At 41.6% G+C, this 21,729-nt stretch overlaps 1 non-coding gene across 1 annotated transcript; it reads right to left on the reverse strand.

The window, feature by feature from the left end:
- Positions 1–19,013: 19,013 nt before the first annotated feature.
- On the reverse strand, positions 19,014–19,086 carry TRNAK-CUU (transfer RNA lysine (anticodon CUU)). The gene has a single exon. It is a non-coding gene; the product is annotated as a tRNA-Lys (tRNA).
- Positions 19,087–21,729: the final 2,643 nt, after the last annotated feature.

Here is a 21,729-nt window from a genome sequence, read left to right on the forward strand (position 1 = left end):
CGTTCACAAAAAATCAGGGTGTAGAGGACATTTCAGGAAGAGAACTGTGGCCAGAAGGACAGAGAGCCCACCATGCGGTGAGCCAGGCATGAGTCGAGTCATATTTGCAGCCACCGTCTTCCTGCTTCAGCTCATCACAGAGTTGGACTGGGCACAGGGACCCAGGACACAGGGGACCCCACAGGCGACCAGGATCAGGACCTGGAAAGCTGGACTGTGAGGGAAGTAGGCTGTGCCCGGACGTCACGGGTCCCCAACAGGACGTTGGTAGCAATTCCCTGAGGTCCCGTGCCTGGTGTGGGAGGGCTCTGGGGGCTTTACTTGAATCTAGCCATGCAGAGGAAGATGATGTTGTTTTAACATGATTCAAATCAGCACCTACTATACAAAAAACACTGTGTCCCATGCAGTGGGTAACGGAGAGGTGAGAGGTAGGGACGTGTGCCCAAGCACAGTGGCTCTTTGGCAGGATGCAGGGGTTCAGTGGCAAGGGAGGGAGCCATCAGCCCAGAAGGTACAGGCAAGGGAGAAGCAGAAAGGCTTCCAAGAGGGGCCAGTGCCAGAGGTGGCTCGCAAGGAGGTCCTTCCAGAGGCAGGGAAGCCAGGGCCCATTTGCTACACCCCCCCCTCCCCAGGATCTCCATTAGGCTGGAGGAGGGAAGGGTATGCAGGAAGTATAAGAGCAGCTCATTACCAAAAGCCCCAGCGAAGTCCCTCAGGACCAGTCCCTGGAGCCAGTACCCAGAGTCATGGACCGAGAGCAGGAGAGAAGCATGGAGAACAGTTGCACAACTTTACCAAGAGGAAGAGGAAGGGATGCCGGGTGGTCAAAACCACAGGTGGCCCTGCAGTGATGGCAGAGATGTCCAGAAACACATCCGGGGCATGTTGTGATGGAACAAAGTAACAAGCGACCCTTGGAACGTGTGTGGATGAGGGGATTTGGGAGTAGAGAGTCATTATAAAAACAATAGAGGGATGGGGCTGAGCAAACGGAGTCTGAAATCAATATGGAGCATGCCTATGCTGGTAGAGGCACTGTTCGCCACAGCCAAAGGGTGGAATCGACTCAGTGTCCATCAACAGTGTGCCACACAAGTGGTACAACACACGTACAATGGAATACCATGCAACTGTGACAAGGAATGAAAAAGTGGTACATGCTACAATGTGGGTGAAGCTTGAGGACAGCGTGCTATAAGGGAAATAAGCTAGACGCAAAAGGACAAATACTACATGATGCTACCGACAGGAAGTACTCAGAAGAGTCACATTCGTAGGACGGAAAGTAGAATGGTGGTTGCCAGGGTCTGAGGGGAGGGGAGAACAGGAGTTATTGTCAAGTGGACACAGAGGTTCAATTTGGTATGATAAAAAGAAAAAGTTCTGGAAGTGGATTAAAAAGAAGTTCTGCAAATAGCAGAGATGATAGCATAAAAATGTGAATGTACATAACATCACTGAAATGTACACTTAAAAACGGTTGAATGGTGGAGCACCTGGGCGGTTCAGTCGGTTGAGCATCCAGCTTCGGCTCAGGTCATGATCTCGCGGTTCGTGGGTTCGAGCCCCGCATCGGGCTCTGTGCTGACAGCCAGCTCAGAGCCTGGAGCCTGTTTCAGATTCTGTGTCTCCCTCTCTCTCTGACCCTCCCCTGCTCACGCTGTGTCTCTCTCTCTCTCAGAAATAAATTTAAAAAGCATTTTTAAAAAATGGCTAAATGGTATATTTTATGTAACGTATATCTTACCACAGTAAAAATTAATATGGAAAAACAAGTAAGTCAAGAATATCCAGGATAGTTCCGAGAAGGGAAAGTAATGGGGAGATAAAACCCTATCAGTTATTAACACAGATTATGAAACCGCAAGAATTAAAACAGTGAGGCACTGGCGCTTGATTACACACACAGACAGTGGAACAACCAGAAAGCCCAGAAACAGGCCCAAATCCTTCAAGACTTTCATGTGTGGGAAAGGTGGCATCTGGAAACAGTTGGGAAACCGTGCTGGGAATAACTGGGGCCATCAGGAAAAAACGAAGTTGGCTCCGTATCTCATACTTCTGCCGGAGGAACCCCAAATGGAAAGGAAATTTAAATGGGAAACATGACCCCACACAAGTGCTAGAAGGAACCAAGAGAGAAGTCTTTTTTAACCTCAGGGGGTGAGTACATACCACCTGTGACTTGAGGTCACAGGTCTCCATGCCTATGTCACCGGGTCGTTGTGGACCCTTGTAGGAATTAATACTTGGAATGGCGCCCGGCACACGCAAGACACCCAGTAAGTGACCACTACCATCCTTACCATCATCATGATCAGCAAAAAGAGTTAAAAACCTTTTTAACCTGATATGGAAAAAGTAGTATCAAGGTATATTAAATGGAAACCAAAGGCAAGGGAGGGCAGTATGCACATAATATACTATCCTTGGTTTTAAATTTTTTATGTTTTATTTATTTCTGAGAGAGAGAGACAGCATGAGCATGGGAGGGTCAGAGAGAGAGGGAGACACAGAATCTGAAACAGTCTCCAGGCTCTGAGCTGGCTGTCAGCACAGAGCCTGATGCGGGGCTCGAACCCACGAACCGTGAGATCATGACCTGAGCCGAAGTCGGACGCCCAACCGACTGAGCCACCCCGGTGCCCCTACTATCCTTGGTTTTAAAAGGGCAGAGTAGCAAAAATACACATGCATATATATATTTACAAATATATTTAAGTGTATATTTACAGACACACACACACACACACACACTAAACATCCATAGTTAGGCCACTGCATCACACAACTCCAGGGGGCACAATTCCATTGTAATCCATGTCAGTGGCATTCCAGGAGCTGAATATAAATGGTGTCCCTTGAGTTGTGCACCACGGTGGTCCCACTAACTCAACTGCATGTGGTAATGTATTTCTGGGAACACAAAGAACGGAATAACACTGGATGCCTGTGGGGAAGAGATATACGTAGCCTGGAGCAGAGGTGGGAAGGAGACTTTCACCACACAGTCTTTGTGTCTTTTCAACCTGGAACTATGTACATGTGTTACAGAACACTCCTCACTCCAGAAAATAAAGGGACCTGTGATAATAAATCAATGCACACATATAAAAGTCACAATACAAGTTGGGGAATTGGGGAAATACCAAAAAAAGTATGAAGGACAAAATTATAATTAAGCATGATTTTTCTGATTCTTTCTTTTTTTATTTTTTTTAATGTTTTATTTACTTCTGAGAGAGAGAGAGACAGCGTGAACATGGGAGGGTCAGAGAGAGAGGGAGACACAGAATCTGAAGCAGGGTCCAGGCTCTGAGCTAGCTGTCAGCACAGAGCCCTACGTGGTGCTGGAACCCACGAACCGTGAGATCATGACCGGAGCCGAAGTCGGATGCTTAACCGACTGAGCCACCCAGGTGCCCCAATTTTTCTGGTTATTTCTTAAATTTTTCAAAAAATGTTTTATTTATTTCTGAGGCAGAGAGACAGCGTGAGCAGGGGAGGGTCAGAGAGAGAGGGAGATACAGAGTCTGAAACAGGCTCCAGGCTCTGAGCTAGCTGTCAGCACAGTTAGAGCAGGGCTCTAACTCATGAATTGTGAGATCATGACCTGAGCCAAACTCAGACGCTTAACCAATGGAGCCCCCCAGGCGCCCCAGGATAAGTGTTAACAAACTGAACTTGTTTGCATATGATAAGAAACAGAGGTAGAACATGGATTGAAGAAAAATATACCAAGACAAATTAAAGATCATCAAAGTGGAGAAAATGAAAAAGAAGATATTCTCACAAATAAGCTAGACCTTATTAAGAAGTATCATATTCGGGCACCTGGGTGGCTCAGTCGACTGAGCATTCAACTCTTGATTTCCACTCAGGTCATGATCCCAGGGTTGTGGGATGGAGCCCCGTGTCAGGAGCCTGCTTAAGATTCCCTCTCTCTCCCCCCTCCTCTGCCCTTCTCCCCTGCTTGCATTCTCTCTCTCTCTCTAAAATAAAATAAAATAGGGGCACCTGGGTGGCTCAGTTGGTTAAGCGGCTTTGGCTCAGGTCATGATCTTGTGGTCTGTGAGTTCGAGCCCCACATTGGGCTCTGTGCTGCCCCTATCTGCCCCTACCCCAGTCACACTCTGTCCCCCCCTCAAGAATAAATAAACATTAAAAATAAATTTAAAATAAATAAATAAATAAAAGGAGTATAATAAGAATTCTCTGTTATGACATGGGATAAGGTATTTAAAAATATAAGAAAAAACACATCTTCTATCTTGAAATCTCACCAGACATTCAGTTTCTCAATGTCCAGTCTCTCAAAAGTCATGTGAGACACAGAGCAATGATCTTTTGGGCAGGACTGTCCTAGGCCTTGTAGGAGTCTGGCATCCCTGGCTCCCCACTAAATGCTGCTAACGGCCCAGTTCATAATGACAACCAAAACAACTCCTTCAAATTTTCAAAACTCCCCTGAAGGGCAGTGCCACCCCCCTTGAGAACCACAGGTACATGTGAAAGCAATTTGAAAAGTTAAAAGCACTTTTCTCTGACCCTCCCCTGCTCACGCTTCTCTCTCTCTCTCTCAGAAATAAATAAAACATTTAAAAAAAATTTTTTTAAATGGGGCGCCTGGGTGGCTCAGTCAGTTAGGCATCTGACTTCAGCTCAGGTCATGATCTCACAGTTCGTGGGTTCGAGCCCCACGTCGGGCTCTGTGCTGACAGCTAGCTCAGAGCCTGGAGCCTGCTTTGGATTCTGTGTCTCCCTCTCTCTCTGACCCTCCCCTGCTCACTCTGTCTCTCTCCCTCTCTCTCTCAGAAATAAATAAAACATTAAACTTTAAAAAAAAAAACACTTTTCAAATGCATGGTATGGTTAATCTACACGTGTGCAGTGGAATTTCAATAGATACTATACATCTGCACTCTTTACATGATGACTACTGAATTATAAAACACGAGTGTTTTATTTCTTTATAAAACTGATTTCTGTTTTTGGAAACATGGCAAGTAAATCAATATACTTCCTGAAAACAACCAAACATTCTGGGTTTAAAATGATTGAAGTGCATCAACGAATGGGCAGACAAGTTCAGGATCCTTAGCCCGGGAATTGAGCAACGTGGAGGTCAGAGTTGTAAACTGAGCACAGCACTCTGAGGACCTTTGCTGTACTGGTGAACTTGAACTTTGGTATTCGTGGCCTTGAAGACTTGTATAACAGCAGCCAAAGCTCCAGGTATGCCCAAGATGGAGAGTCTAACAGATCTTCCTGCATAAAGATTGGATGTCCCAAAAGCTATTCCTGTAGTGAAGGCATGGCTGTAGAAATACCGCCACCATCCTTGTGGAGACTGCAAGGAAATCTGTCCCAAACCTTGTGATTGAGAGGATACAATGTGTGTGAATGTGTGTATGCGTGGGCACACATGTGTCAGGGACTACCACAAAACATTTGAACTGCAAGCTGCCCATGATACAGTTTATAGCAAAATAAATAAATAAATAAATAAATAAATTCCACACTATCTGGGTGGTCTGAACACCCCAAGTGGAGAATGTGAGTGAGTCAGCCCAGGTATAGTAATGCCTCCAGCACCTGGCAGAGCCAAAGTGAATCCTCTATAGAGGAAGCCAAATTGATCCCAGACTTCAAAGTATTCTTTCACATAAAATGCCAAGGAAAATGATCAGGTTAGAGTTAAGTGACAGGGAGAGGGGGAGGGAGGGAGGAAAGGAAGGAAGGAAGGAAGATACAAACACACAATGGAATATGACACTGAGAACTGAGAGCAGGAAGCAGCAGGGAGCTGGAACAAACCCGCAAGAACCTCGGATCCTGGGATCGTAAGATGAAGATTCTAAAAGAGCCATGTGTGAATGTTTGGTGGAAATCCACGCATGACAACACATACAAGGAAAAGAAGCTATAAAAAATGACCAATCCAGTTTCAGAAGAAACCAAAAGAACCCACTGGACAAAAAAAGAACTCAATGGACAGATTTACTAGAAAAATAGCAGGGGCAGAGAATGAGTAAATTGGAAGACTGATCTGAAAACGATTTCCAAATTGCAGCAGAGACAAAGAGAAAATACGAAAGAGGAAGCAAAGACATGGAGGATAGACAGATCAAGAACTGTAACAAACATCTAATTACAGCCCCAAAAAGTAAAGGAAAAGAGGTTGGGACAGTCCCCACATCTGAAGAGACGAGGACTACAGGTGCCTGGCTGGCTCAGATGGGAGAGCATGTGACTCTTGATCTCGGGGCTGTGAGTTCGAGCCCCACATTAGGTGTAGAGATTACTTAAATAAATAAATCTTTAAAAAAAGAAGAGACAGGACGGAATACCACTAGGACTGATGAAATACCAACACACAGAGTCAAGAAATCCAAGGTATCCCCAGGAAAAGCTATCTAGATAGATAGGTAGATGGATGGATGGATGGATGGACGGACGGATGGACAGACAGACAGATAGATAGATAAATAGAAGATGGGTAGATAGATATATATATCCCTCACTGTGAAACTGTGAAATTGCAGAACACCAAAGACAAAGAGAATATCTTAAGAACAGTAAGACACAAAAGACAGATTATTTTTAAAGGAGTGACAACTTCCTACTCACTGGCATTAATAGAAACCAAAAGACAATGTAGAATATCTTCAGTGTGCTGAGAGAAAATGATGGTCCTTTTCAATCCCATATCCTTAATTAAAGGATAAATTTTAAAAAGTCACTTTCAGATAAACAAAACTGAGAGAATTTAGTACCAACAAACCTTCACTCCTGGCAGGAGAAAAATTAGTTCTGGTGTAAGATATGAGGAACAAGAAGGAATGAAGCACATATAAAATGAAAAACAGGTAGAATATTGACTATATAAAGCAACAGCAGGGGCTCTCGGGTGGCTCAGTTGGTTGAGTGTCCAACTCTTGATTCCAAGATTGTGGGACTGGGTCCTGCATTTGGCTCCATGCTGAGTGTGGAGCCTGCTTAAGATTCTCTCTCTCTCTCTCTCTCTCTCTCTCTCTCTCTTTCCCCTCTCCCCCATTCATGCTCTCTCTCTCTCTCTCTAAAAACAAATTTTTTTAAAATGGACTATCTACTAGGTCATAAAGTAAATCTCAATACATTTCTTAAGGGTTAAAATCATATAGACTAGATTCACTGACAATAACAAAAAGTTACTAGAATGCCCCATATATGCATAGAAATCCAGAAACACATATTGAAATAAACAAGAGATCAAAGAAGAAAACATAGTAGAAATTAGAAACTATTAAGGGCTAAACTATAATGAAATACATAGCAAAATCTTTGACTAGAACTAAATAACATTGAGAGAAGTATAAGGCCTAAAATATTATGTTTTAAAAAAGGAAAACCAACATTGAGTTAAGTCCCCATTTTATGAAGTTAGAAATGGATCAGCAAAATAAACTCAAGAAAGGTAGGAAAGGAAATAATTAAGGTAAGAGTAGGAATTAATGAAATAGAAAATAAACACAGCAGACAAAATTAACACAGCCAAATGTTGATCCTCTCTGAAAAGACTAATGAAAGTGACTGAGAAATAAAGAGAAAAGTGTAAACAATATTAGGACTTAAACAGTGATACACATACAGAGATTACAGACATTGAAACAAAATAGGACACTGTTGAAAATTTTCATGTCACTAAATTTGAAATCTTTTATGAGACAGGCACATTCTCAGAAAAATTTGGCTGATTCAAGAAATAGAAACCCTGAGCAATTCTATAGCCATGAAGGAAATTGAATTTGTAGATTTAAACCTTCCTACACATTAGACCATATTAGACTGCAGACCCTGAAGACATTGGGAGTATGTTCCAGACATTCAAAAAATAAATCATTATAATCTTACATAGAGCTATTTCAGAGAATCTACAAAGAGCTCCCATTCCCTCAAATAATTCTATGAATCTAGCATTAACTTGATACCCAAACCAGAAAGATAAGAAAGGAAATATCTCTCAGGATATTTATCTCTNAGCAAAATATTAGCAATGTGAGTCAAAATATATGAAAAAGATAATGCATTATGAGGTAAGTAACATAATAAATGAGAAAAATCATGTGATCATGAGCTATAAATGAAGAAGCAGTTGATAAAATTCAGCATCCATTCTTTTTGTTTTTTTTTAAATAATTTATTTAATCTCCACACCCAACGTGGGCTTGAGCTCATGACCCTAAGATCAAGAGCTGCTCACTCTTCCACCTGAGGCAGCCACATGCCCCTCAACATCCATTCTTTTTTTTAAAACAATTTTTAAATGTCTTTATTTTATTTTTGAGAGACAGAAACCGAGAGCGAGCAGGGGAAGGGCAGAGAGACAGGGAGACACAGAATCTGAAGCAGGTGCCAGGCTCTGACCTGTCAGCATGGAGCCCGATGTGGGGCTTGAACCCACAGACTGTGAGATCATGACCTGAGCTGAAGCCAGACACTTAACCGACTGAGCCACCCAGGCGCCCCTCAACATCCATTCTTGATTTAAGAAAAGAAAACTCCGGGCATCTGAGTGGCGCAGTTGGTTAAGTGTTTGACTTTAGCTCAGGTCATGATTTCACGGTTTGTGGGTTCGAGTCCCGAGTTAGGCTGTGTGCTGACGGTGCAGAGCCTGGAGCCCGTTTCAGATTCTGTGTCTCCTCTCTCTGTGACTTTCCTGCTCCACACTCTCTCTCAAAAATAAATAAACATTAAAAAAAATTTTAGGGGCACCTGGGTGGCTCAGTTGGTTGGGCATCCAACTTTGGTTCAGGTCATGATCTCACGGTTCTCATGAGTGTGAGCCCCACGTCGGGCTCTGTGCTAACAGCTCAGAGCCTGGAGCCTGCTTCAGATTCTGTGTCTCCCTCTCTCTCTTCCTCCCCTCCTCATGCTCTGTCTCTCTCTCTCTCAAAAATAAATAAAGATTTTTTAAAAATTTAAAAAAATTTTTTAGAGAAAACTTGGAATGGAAGGAAACCTCCAAAACATGATAATGGCTGTCTACCAAGCATACTGTGTAATAAGACAAGAAAAGAAATTAGTGGGATTACAAAGGAAGAAAACATCAATATTTCTAGACAACATGGTTGTGTACATAGAAAATCCAAAAGAGTTTATATACTATCAGAGTTAATAAGTCAACTTAATAAAACTGCAAGATACAAAGTAAATATTGCAAAAACCTATGGAATTTCTATACTCTAGCTGTAAGCAAGCTGAAATGAAATTTGAAAAGACCATATTTACAATAGCATCATAAAACATAAAAAACCTAGGAATACTTGTCATTAGATGTTTAAGACTTCTACACAGAAACTATAAAACACTATGCATAAATATTAAAGAAAACCTGCATATGTGGAAGGTTATATCATGTCCATGGGTTGAAAGACTCAAATTAGTAAAGATACCAGTTCTTAATCCCAATCAAAATAACCTCAGGATCTTTAAGTTTCCATTTTCAATTTTTTGTTGCTAAATCTATAGATACACAATTGCATTTTGTATATTGAACTTGTATTCTCTTACCTTACTGAACTCATGTATTATGTCTGGTAGCATTTTTATAGATTCCTTAAGATTTTCAACATACCTAATCTTGTTATCAGTGAATAAAGACAGTTTTTTAAAGTTTATTTATTTATTTAGAGAGAGAGCACAAGTGGGGGAGGGACAGAGAGAGGGAAAAGAGAGAGAGAGAGAATCCCAAACAGGTTCTACACTATCAGAATGAAGCCCAAGGCAGGGCTTGAGCTCATGAACTGCAAGATCATGACCTGATCCAAAATCAAGAGTTGGACACTTAACCAACTGAGCCACTCAGGCACCACTGAATAAAGACAGTTTGAGTTCTGGGCCCCTGGGTGGCTCAGTCAGTTAAGCATCCAACTTCAGTTCAGCAGTTATAGTTCCTGAGTTTGAGTCCCAAGTCAGGCTCTGAGCTGTCACCACAGAGCCTGGAGCCTGCTTTGGATTCTGTGTCTCCTTCTCTCTCTGCCCCTTCCCTGCTCGCTCGCTCTCTCTCTCTCAAAAATAAACATTATAGAAAGACAATTTGATTTCTTCCTTTCCAATCTGTAAGTCTTCTCTTTTTCTCTTGCCTTATTGTCCTGCCTCCAAAATGTTAAATACAATTGGTATTTAATTGGTATTTAAGAGTGGACACACTTGCCTTATTTAGTCTTTTAGGAGGAAAGGCATCCAACATCTCACTATTAGGTGTAATGTTAACTGTAGATTTTTTTGAAAACTGCTTTTACCAGGTTAAGTGAATTCTTTTCTTTTCTTTCTTTCTTTTTTCTTTTCTTTTCTTTTCTTTTTTTTTTTTTTTTTTTTTTTTTTTTTTTTTTGAGTGGGAGCCAGCACACAAGCAAGGGGGCAGGGGGAAGGGAGAGAGAGAATTTTTTAAAAATTTTTAAATGTTTATTCATTTTTGAGATGGGGGTGGTGAAGGCAGAGAGAGAGGGAGACCCAGAATCCAAAACAGGCTCCAGACTCTAAGCTGTCAGCACAGAGTCCAATGTGAGGCTCAAACCCATAAGCAGTGAGATCATGACCCGAGCCAAAGTCAGAAGCTCAACTGGCTGAGCCACCCAGGTGCGCCGAGAGAGAGAGAATCTTAAGTAGGAGCCTGACATCAACTTGATCCCACTACCCTGGGATCATGACCTGAGCCAAAATCAAGAGCCAGAGGCTCAACTGACTGAGCCACCCATGCATCCCTAAGGGAGTTCTTTTTTACTCCAAGTTTGCTGACAGTTTTTCATGAATGGATGTGGGGTTTTGTGAAATATTTCTTCTATTTAGATGATCGTATGACTTTTCTTTTGTACTGTGTTACTATGAACTATATTGATTTTTGAAGGTTAAACTAATCTTACATTCTCAGGATGAACCCCACTTGATCTCGTGATGTATTATCCTTCTTACATGTTGCTGGATTCAATTTGCTAAACATTTGTGAAGGATTTTTACTTCAATGGTTCTGAGGAATATTGGTCTGTAGTTTTCTTTTCTTGCAGTGTTTCTGTCTGGTTTTGTTAGCTTAGTAATGTCAGCCTCATAAAATGAGTCAGGAAGGATTCCCTCATCTTCTACTTTTTGAAAGAGGTTGTGTATATTTGTATTATTTCTTCATAAGTGTTTGTTTGAATCGATCAGTGAAAATATCTAGGACTAGTGTTGCTTTTTTTTTAATGTTTCTTTATTATTGAGACAGAGAGAAACAGAGCATGAGTGGGAGAGGGGCAGAGAGAGAGGGAGACACAGAATCTGAAGCAGGCTCCAGGCTCTGAGCTGTCAGCACAGAGCCAGACACGGGGCTCGAACCCACGAACTGTGAGATCATGACCTGAGCCGAGGTTGGACACTTAACCAACTGAGTCACCCAGGCACCCCTTTTTTTTCTTTAGTGTTTTCTTTATGAGAAAATGTTAAGTGAACTTTTCTTTTTTTAAGATTTTATTTTTAAGTAATCTCTCTACCCAACATGGGGCTTGAATCCACAACCCCAAGATCAAGAGTTTCACACTCTTCCAATTGAGCCAGGCAGCTGCCTTTAAGTACACATTTCTTTAATAGATTTAGAGCTATTCAGATTATCTATTTCTTCTTGATTATTTTTGGCTCTTCATGTTCTTTAAGAAATCTGTGCATTTCATTTAAGCACTTGAATTTATTGGCATAAAGTTGGCATAATATTCTATTATCCTTTAATGTCTGCAAAATGATCTCTTTTACTCCTGATACTCTTTTATTCCTGATGTGAATAATTTATGTCTTCTTTCTCTTTTGTTTTCCTTCATTAGTCTGCCCAGCTTACCAATTTTATTGATCTTCTCTAAGAACCAGCTTTTGGTTTCATTGATTTTTCCCTATTGTTTTTTATGTTGTCTATCAGCAATTTCTGGCTTTATCATTATTATTTACTTCCTTCTGCTTCCATTGGACATTACGTTTTTAGCATAGATAGCTGGTAAAGGACAAATATCCAAGATATATAAATAACTGTTATGAATTTGTAAGAAAACAAATAATCCCCCCTTCCAAGCAAAGGGCCTGAAATGCATGGACTTTACACAAGACAAATGTAAATGGCTGATGAACACGTGGAAAGTGGCTCAGGCTCTGATTAAAATCATACGAAATTCTCGTTACATGCATGGTGATTGGCGCAATGAAGTCTGACAATTACAGCTGCAGAAAGTGATGGGCAACAGGATCATTCCTCACTCAACCACCACAGGTGGGAGTGTGCATTTTTCAAAGCACTTTGGGAGAAGTTCATGGTCGAGTAATGTCAAATATGTCCCTGCCTTACAACCCAATAATTCCACTCTAAGGTAGAAATCCTGGAGAAGCTTCCCCAAACAGATGTCGGAAGAACTGTAAGGACCATTCAGGGCAGCGATATTGGTGACAGTCAGGTGCCCCTTAACTCTAGAATATACAGAATTACGACAAAATGCCATAGAGCATTGAGACGGAATGGACTACAGCTTTACTCATCAACGTAGAAGAATCTGGAAATACGGTGTTGAAGCAAAAGATCTCAAACAGAAATGATTGCATACAGTATAATCCTATGTCTATACAGGTTTTTTAAAAGATAAACTGAACTATATTATTTGGGGATGCATACATCATTTATAACAATACAGAGTAAAAGGAGAGAATAATTATCACTAACAGTAGGGAGCGCCTGGATGGCTCAGTGGGTTAAGCATCTGACTTCGGCTCAGATCATGATCTCACACTTCATGAGTTGGAGCCCCGCGTCAGGCTCTGCTGACAGCTCAGAGCCTGGAGCCTGCTTTAGATTCTGTGTGGGGGTGTGTGTGTGTCTCTCTCTCTGCTCCTACCCCACTCACACTCTGTCTCTCTCTCACAAAAATAAATAAACATTAAAAAAACTTAATTAGGATAATGGATATGTCTGTTAAATAGAAGGGATTGCAATTGGGGAAGGGCACCGATTTCAATCTTGACCTAGTTGCTGGTCATTTGGGTCTCATGTCATTATTGTTCTTTTTTTTAATGTCTTTTTATTTTATTTTGAGAGACAGAGACAGAGAGCGAGCAGGGGAGGAACAGAGTGAGAGAGAGACACAGAATCTGAAGCAGGCTCCAGGCTCTGAGCTGTCAGCACAGAGCCCGACGCGGGGCTTGAACCCACGGACTGTGAGATCATGACCTGAGCCGAAGTTGGATGCTTAACCGACTGAGCCACCCAGGTGCCCTTATTGTTCTTTAGTATATGTATGTACTTGCATGTTGTAAAGGCTCATTTATGTGTATGACATATTTCAAAATAATAAAATAAAATTAACCTGAATTAATAAACCTAAAATTAAATTAATTTAACCTATGTATACTTTCTTTTTTAAAACTTTTTAATGTTTTATTTATTTTTGAGAGAGATAGAGAGACAGTATGAGCAGGAGAGGGTCAGAGAAAGAGGGAGACACAGAATCCGAAGACAGGCTCCAGGCTCTGAGCTGTCAGCACAGAGCCCAATAGGGGGCTGGAACCCACGAACCGTGAGATCATGACCTGAGCCAAAGTTGGACGCTTAACCCACTGAGCCACCCAGGCGCCCCATACTTTCTTTATGATCAGAGATAATGTGCTGATTTCAAGTTTTCGTGTGTCCTTTTTCATCCATTTATTTATTCCACAGATATTTGTCACATATTTACTATGTGCTAGGCATTATACTAGATGCCAGAAATATAGATATTACTTTATTATCTGTTAGGGAGTTTTAATAAAAAAGAATAATAATTGATATTATTATTGAAGCAACTGACATTTAACTGTTTACTGTTTGTATTAAGTGCTTTACATAGGTTACTTGATTTAATCCTTTGACATCCTTGAGTATAGACTACTGTTTCCCTGATTTTAAAAATGAAGAAGTTGTACAGCAATGTTTAATCACTTGCCCAAGCTGGCAGAGCTCAGAAAAGATAGAGCCAAGATTTGCTCTTAACAAATGTAAGTTTTTCTGCTCAATTTCCAGTTCTTCTCCTCCAGTGACAACACTTTGTTTTCCTCTGGGGAGTCTCTCACCTTCTCACATTTGGTCCTGTGGAGTTGGAGCTATCTGGTCCTGGATTCGAGGACTGAGGAAATGACCAAAATCTGGCCATTTATTATATTCCAACCTCCTGGATACAGTAGTTGGCTTAGGCATCAGACCAAAGAGAATTTAGAGACTGCATCCTGAAGCCTTGGTGTAAACCCCTGGATCCAGCCATGCCTAAAGCTTTCCTCAATGCCTGGTCTTTATAGTTACATGAGCCTCAAGTTGAGTTTTCTCATATTTGCAAAAAGGAATCCTAGCTAATACAAGGACACAAAAAAATAATTCAATAACGGTTGTACCTGCTGAGTAATGAGGACTAAAATTAATATGCGTGTTCAGGATGCATTTAGATGTACTCAGGACACATATAGGTGAAGTGTCTTTTACTTTTTTCCCTTTCCCATCCTAGGTCTGAAGCAAATCTCAGGGAAGATAAACTAACAGTAAGAAAGTCATGGATTACCTTGATGCCTCCACAGACCAAGCCAGTCATCCTTCACAGGGGAGATGAGGTGCGGGTGTACCCAATGTCATGAAAGATTATCACAAAAGACCAGATCTCAGAGATGACAATCACAACCACAAGGGTAATTTAGTTCCTGGGATACATTTCATTACAGGTCTACGAAGCCCTTGACAGCAGAATTAAATCTGACATCACTCCTTGGGTTGACAAACACTGCTGCGGTCTCCCGATGGAGTGAGCTCAGACGCTTGAGGGCTGGCTCTCCCCAAGGGCTGGAGTCACCTTCTTCCATTTGCTAATGGTACCTCAGTCAGCTCCACAAGCCACTGAGCCTCTAGAAGACCCTTATCATGAGAGACTAAGGCAGCCCTTGAAGCAAATGGAGTTACAGGAGCTCAGGCAAGCCATGGGCTCAACTCCATCCTTGGGTTTAACTGCTTGGCATCTCGTCTTTGGCCTCATCCCCAACCAGGTTCAGAAAGAACTTTACCCTCTTACCTCTCATGTGAAAGTCAGACTGCAGAATGAGCGTATTAAGTCAATTAGACCCTTAACATCCTTCTGAAAGGAGTGTAAAAAACCTGGCCTGAAGATCATCACGAAAAGTCGTATATTTTTCTCTCGGCGGGCGAGGACAATTCGCCACTTTCAGACAACAGAGGCAGAAGAGCATTACCATTCACAACAGATGCGAGCCGTATGTAAATAACCACAATGTTTAGCACCCTGGCGCGTGGTCAGTTCACCTTCTTCCACAATTGAAAGGGACCATTACACCCAGTGTTTGTTCCACTGAGCAAGGTGAGGTCATATTTCCCCTCCAGAGATGGAGACCAAAAAANAAAAAAAAAAAAACTTTATCTCTTTGATAAATGGGAAGCTGTAATAAAACAGAATTTAGGGCTTTGGTGAATAATTCATGTTTATCTAAATGAAAAAAATAATGACTTTCATTATATTTCATCTCTCACTGAGTTCTAGAAACTGACTTCCTGGTCTAGAGCTTCCAGAAATCCACCGCAAATGGCCTGATGATTCTTCCTTCAGGGCTCCTCCTGGTACGTCCACCCTCCTCACAATGTTCCCTTTGCCCGCCTCGCCCACCCCCAAGGGAATGGGGATGAGGGTTGAAAGGTGAAGGGCAGGAAAATTCTGATCTGACAGTGGTGCCACTGGGGTGGATGCTTAGAGCTGGCAATTCTCTCATGGGCTTCCACGGGGTCCTCTGGCCCCCTACAGCTGAATCCTTTGACCCAGGTAGCAGGTGTCTCAGGCTAACTGCTTATGGACCCCCTCCGCCAGGTACCCAACTGTGTTCTCTCCACCTGCTTCTGCTCAGGTCTTGTTCGCTGCCGGAAATTCTCACCCTTCCTCAAGATATGTAGGACTGCAAGATTTGCCTTCCACAGCAGTACAGTGATTTCTCAAACTAGTGACGTCTCTGCTACCTCGGCTACCTCAGCCGGCCACACCACTCTCCCCTCAAATGAGAGTCAAGATTCGAGTCCCTGTGTTCTAGCCACAAGTAGCATACACCCAACTCTTCCAGTGTTCCAGTGTCTGTTCTGAGATGCTCTCATTGGACTTGAGGTAAGCGGACACATCCCCCACCTTTTCCTCAAGAGGAGAGTGAGATTCACATCACACTCAGCTCTCTCTAAGGAGATTCCAATATCCTGCCTTTTCATCTTCAATCCCCCAGCGCCCACCCTTTTTTCTTCAAATGCAATTATCTTTTTTAAAAAGTGAAAAACTGACAACACTGAAATATGCAGATAACAACACTCGCCTTTTTTAGTGTAAAATTCTAGGAGTTTTGACAAATGAATATAATATAATATACTGTAACCATTAAATTCATTATCCCCCAAATTCCCATCTCCCTTTGCAATCAGCTGCTTTCCCCAGCCCTCACTGGCCACCACGGATCTGTTATGTGTCCCTAAATGTTAGCCTCTTCCAGGATATCATATCCATGGATTCATGCCAACACAGTGTTTTTGAGATTCATCCTTGTCCTGAGGAATAGTGATCTGTTCCTTTTCATTGCTGTGTCGGCTTCTGTAGTAGGGATGTGCCACAGTGTGGTTATCCGTTCACTAATCAAAGGGCTTTGGGTTGTTTCCAAGTCTTGACAATTATGCATAAAGCCACTATTAACGTTCACAGACAGGTTTTTGTGTGAACATGAGCCTTCATTTCCCTTGGGTAAATACCTAGGAGTGAGATTGTGAGACTGTTGTGTCATATTATAAGAAACTGTCAAACTGGCTTCCACAGCAGCTGTACAATCCTACACTGTCCCTGGCTCTGTGTGGAAGTTCCAGCTGCCCTATATCTCTGTCAGCACTTGGTATTGTCATCTTGTCTTAAGATGTACCCATTTGAATAGGTGTGTGATGATATCTCATAGTTTTAATTTGTGTTTTAAATAACTAATGATGTTGAGCATCTTTTCACATTTTTTAAATGTTTATCTATTTTTGAGAGAGAGAGAGGGGGCATGAGTGGGGAAGGAGCAGAGAGAGGAGACACAGAATCCCAAGCAGGCTCCAGGCTCTGAGCTGTCAGCACAGAGCCCAACAAGGGGCTCGAACCCATGAACTGTAAGATCATGACCTGAGCTGAAATTGGTTGCTTAACCAACTGAGCCATCTAGGCACCCCTCTTTTCATGTGTTTATTTGCCATCCATATATCATCTCTGATGAAGCATCAACTCAAATCTTTGCCTATTTTTTAATTGTGTTGTTTGTTATTATGGAGTTTTGATAGTTCTTTATATATTCTGACTAGACATGTTTGGCTAATATCTTCTCCAAGTCTGTGGCTTGTCTTTTCACTCTCTTTTTTTTTTAACAGGTTGTAAATGATTTATCTTTAGTAAGATTGAAATCTCTACTAGTAATAAGTAACTGGAAGACCTGGAAAACCTCTTCCACCATCAGCTCATTTCTTTGATATTATAAGATGACCACTTAAATCTTTTCATTTGTACATCCGTTAAGAATTTGAGAATCAGTAACAATTTGGTGTATTTGTTTATTTATTTATACTTGGTTGCATGCATTTCAATGTTTATTTTTTTCAGTTTTATTGAGATATAATTGACAAACATGACTGAGTTCAAAATGCGCAGCAAGGTGGTTTGACTTACCTATATTGTGAAATGTTTACTGCTAGAAGTTCAGTTAGCATCCATCATGTCCTACAGATACAATTTTTAAAAAACAAAAAAAGGGGGCGCCTGGGTGGCTTAGTCGGTTAAGCGTCCGACTTTCGCTTAGGTCATGATCTCACGGTTCGTGGGTTCGAGCCCCGCGTCGGGCTCTGTGCTGACTGCCAGCTCAGAGCCTGGAGCCTGTTTCAGTCTGTGACTCCCTCTCTCTCTGACCCTCCCCTGCTCACGCTGTCTCTCTCTCTCTCTCTCGTAGAAATAAATAAAACATTTTAAAAAATTGTAAAAAACAAAAAAATTAACTCTTTTTCCCCTTGGGATGAGGATTCACACAATCCTTGAGATTTACTTTCTTACCGACTTTCCTATATACCTTACAGCAGTTCCCACCACAGTTACTGTACTGCGCTTTACATCTCTAGTATTTCATTCTCTTAATGCTTCTTTCAAAGAGCAGAAGTGTTCCACTGTGATGAAGTCGAAAACATCGACTTTTTCTTTTCGGGATCATGCTTTTAGTTTTGTAACTACAGAATCTTTGCCTAGCTCAAGATCACAATGATTTCCTCCTCCATTTTCCTCTAGAAGTTTTACAGCATTGGGTTTCACATCAAAAGTATGTCTATTACCCATTTGGGGTTAATTTTACAGATGGTACAAGGTGTTCACTTTTGCGTATACGTGTCTCGTAGTTTGGGCATCATTTATTGTTGGCCTGTCTTTTCTCCGTTGATTGGCCTGTGCCTTTGCCAAGTATCAATTGACCATCTATAGATGGGTCTATTTCTGGATTCTCCATTTGGTTTCATTGATCTGTGTATATCTTTTTTTTTTTTTAATTTTTTTAATGTTTTATTTATTTCTAGGAGAGAGAGAGAGAGCCACCGTGAGCAGGGGAGGGTCAGAGAGAGAGGGAGTTACAGACTGAAGCAGGCTCCAGGCTCTGAGCAGGCAGTCAGCACAGAGCCCGACGCGGGGCTCGAACCCACGAACCGCGAGATCATGACCTAAGCGAAAGTCGGACGCTCAACAGACTAAGCCACCCAGGCGCACCTGTGTATATCTTTTTGACAATACCACACTCTCTTGGTTACCCTGGCTTTATAGAAGCCTTGAAATCAGATACTCTGAATCCTCCAATTTTGTTCTTTTTAAAAATTCTCTTGGCTATTCTAGATTTGTCTTTTCATATAAATGTTAAAATCAATTTGTCAATTTCCTTTTTTTATTAAAGATTTTATTTTTAAGTAATCTCTACACCCAATGTGGGGCTCGAACTCACAACCTCAAGATCAAGAGTCACACACTCTACCAACTGAGCCAACCAGGTGTCCCTAGTTTCAATTTCCACACAAAAAAATACTTCCTGGATTTTGATTGGGATTGCATTTAATTAATAGATCAATTTGGGAAGAATTGGCATCTTAACAATACTGAGTCTTCTAATCCATGAACCATCCATTTATTTAGGTCTTCTTTTTTATTTCATGAGTGTTTTGTAATTTTCAGCATTCAGATCTTATATATATTTTATTGGATTTATACTTAAATGTGTTGTGTTTGGGGATGCTATTATAAATAGTACGTAAAAATCCTTAAATTTCCAAATGTTAATTGCTAGTGTATACGAATACAACTGATTTGCAGGTTTTGACCTTTATCTTGCAATCTTACTAAACTCACTCTTTACCTCTTGTAGCTAGTTTGCAGGTTCTTTGAGATTGTCTATGTATGTATGTATAATTATGTCATCTCTGAACAAGGACAGTTTTATTTCTTCTTTTACCATCTATGACTTTTTTTTTCTTGCCTTATTGCACTAGCTAACACCTCCAGTGAATATTGGATACCATAAATACTGGATAGTAAACATTGAATAGAATTCTTGCCTTCTTCCCAATTTTAGGAGTTAAGAGTTTCCTTGGAACCTTCTCACCAAACTTGTAGTGAGAAGGAGCTATTCCCTAGCTCTTTCCAAAGGGAAGAGTACAACTTTTACCCACTGACCAACTCTATGCAAAGAAATCTAATTTCAGCTTCTGGCCTTGACAGCTGCAAGTTCTGTGTATCTTTGAGGGAGGCAGAGGCAGGGAGCGGGTAGAGCTCACAAACACTAGCTCAGCGTAAGTTCTGCATTTGTGTCCTAGCCCCACACTTTTGGAATGAGGGGGATTCTTGCCACTTATTTTTTTTTCCTCAGCATTTTGGGTCCTCTGTCAACACTAAGTCCTCCTTCTACTGCTAGTGTTACCACTTTTTGTTTTACAGATGAGGGAAGTTAGGCTCAGAAGGTTAAATAACTTGCTCAAGGTCACGTAGTTAGGAAGTGGCAGGATTAAAACTCAGTTCTCTCAGGTCCAAAGAGGGTGTTTTTCCCACTAGGCCACATCAGCACAGACAGAAAAATTCAGGCAGCATTTTTTGCTCCTCAAACACATATAAAACCAAGAGAGCTAAGGTATTTCTATATGTCATGTAGCCATTGTAGAAGACCAATGGAGGAGACAGTGTTGCAATTGTCCTGCAAGTGGCCATGATAATCATTCTACATCCTGAAGCAGGTGCTGAGGTCAGAAGCTGAGAGTCTCTAATTATCAGCACTGGTCCCCTCAGGCCTTCCTCGAATAATCCAGACAGGCAGTCGGGACTGGCAATATGGACTGTTTTAGTCCAGAAATTTGACCATATGTCTCTGGGTCAAGGAGTCCAAGCCAGTTTGCCTCCATGACCACCTCGGAAAACCCAGGCCTTGCCTGAAGATCACTTCTTGCTGCTGAGAGAGAGGCAGGCTGTAGGCAAAAGTCTCGGCTTGAAGCTGATACCACTAACACCACAAATTGAAAGAAATACCGCCACTGGCATTAATAATCCTTTCCTGTAAGTGTTCCAAAAAATAGATTTTTCTGGGACCTAGAAAGTTTAAGTTAAAAAGAGAAGTCTCAGGGGCGCCTGGGTGGCTCAGTGGGTTGAGCGTCCGACTTCAGCTCAGGCCATGATCTCACAGTTTGTGGGTTTGAGCCCCGCGTCGGGCTCTGTACTGACAGCTGGCTCAGAGCCTGGAGCCTGCTTCAGATTCTGTGTGTGTCTCTCTCTCTGACCCTCCCTTGCTGGCTCACGCTCTCTCTCTCTCTCTCTCTCTCTCTGTCTCTCTCTGTCTCTGTCTCTCTCTGTCTCTCTCCCTCAAAAATGAAATAAAGATTAAAAAATTAAAAAAAAAAAAGAGAAGTCTCAGCAATTCCACTCCTTGGTATATACCCCAAAGAATTGAAAATGGGAGGTTAAAAAAAAAACCCTGTACATTAATGTTTATACTGCAATATTCACCATAGCCAACATGTGCAAACAACCTAAATGTCCATAACAGATGAATAAAGAAAGTGTGGTATATCCATACAATGGAATATTATTCAGCCATAAAAAGTAATGAAATACTGATACGTGCTACCATATGGAGCTTGGAGACAGGCTAAAAAAAAAACCAGACATAAAAGGTCATGTGTTATATGATTCCATTTACATGAAATATCCGGAGTAGGCAAATCCACAGAGACAGAAAGTAGAATTGTGGTTGCCAGGAGGCAGGAGGAAGGGGGGGAAAGGGAGTAGTTGCTTAATAATTATAGTTTCCTTTTAAGGTAATAAAAATGTTTTGGAACTAGATAGTGGTGATAGCCGTACAACTCTGCGAATATACTAAATGCTGCTGAATTGTATACTGTAAAATAGTTAAAATAGTAAGCTAAAAAGAGTTTTTAAATGTTTACTCATTTTTGAAAAGAGAGAGACACAGCATGAGTGGACAAGGGGCAGAGAGAGAGGGAGACACAGAGTCTGAAGCAGGCTCCAGTCTGAGCTGGCAGCACAGAGCCCGATGCAGGGCTCGAACTCATGAGCCACAAGGTCATGACCAAAGTCGGATGCCTAATTGATTGAGCCCCAAAATGGTAAATTTTATGTTGTATGTGTTACAACC

The sequence above is a fragment of the Crocuta crocuta genome, unplaced genomic scaffold, assembly GCF_008692635.1.
Source record: "Crocuta crocuta isolate KB4526 unplaced genomic scaffold, BGI_CrCroc_1.0 scaffold144, whole genome shotgun sequence".
In the NCBI taxonomy this organism is placed as follows: domain Eukaryota; kingdom Metazoa; phylum Chordata; class Mammalia; order Carnivora; family Hyaenidae; genus Crocuta; species Crocuta crocuta.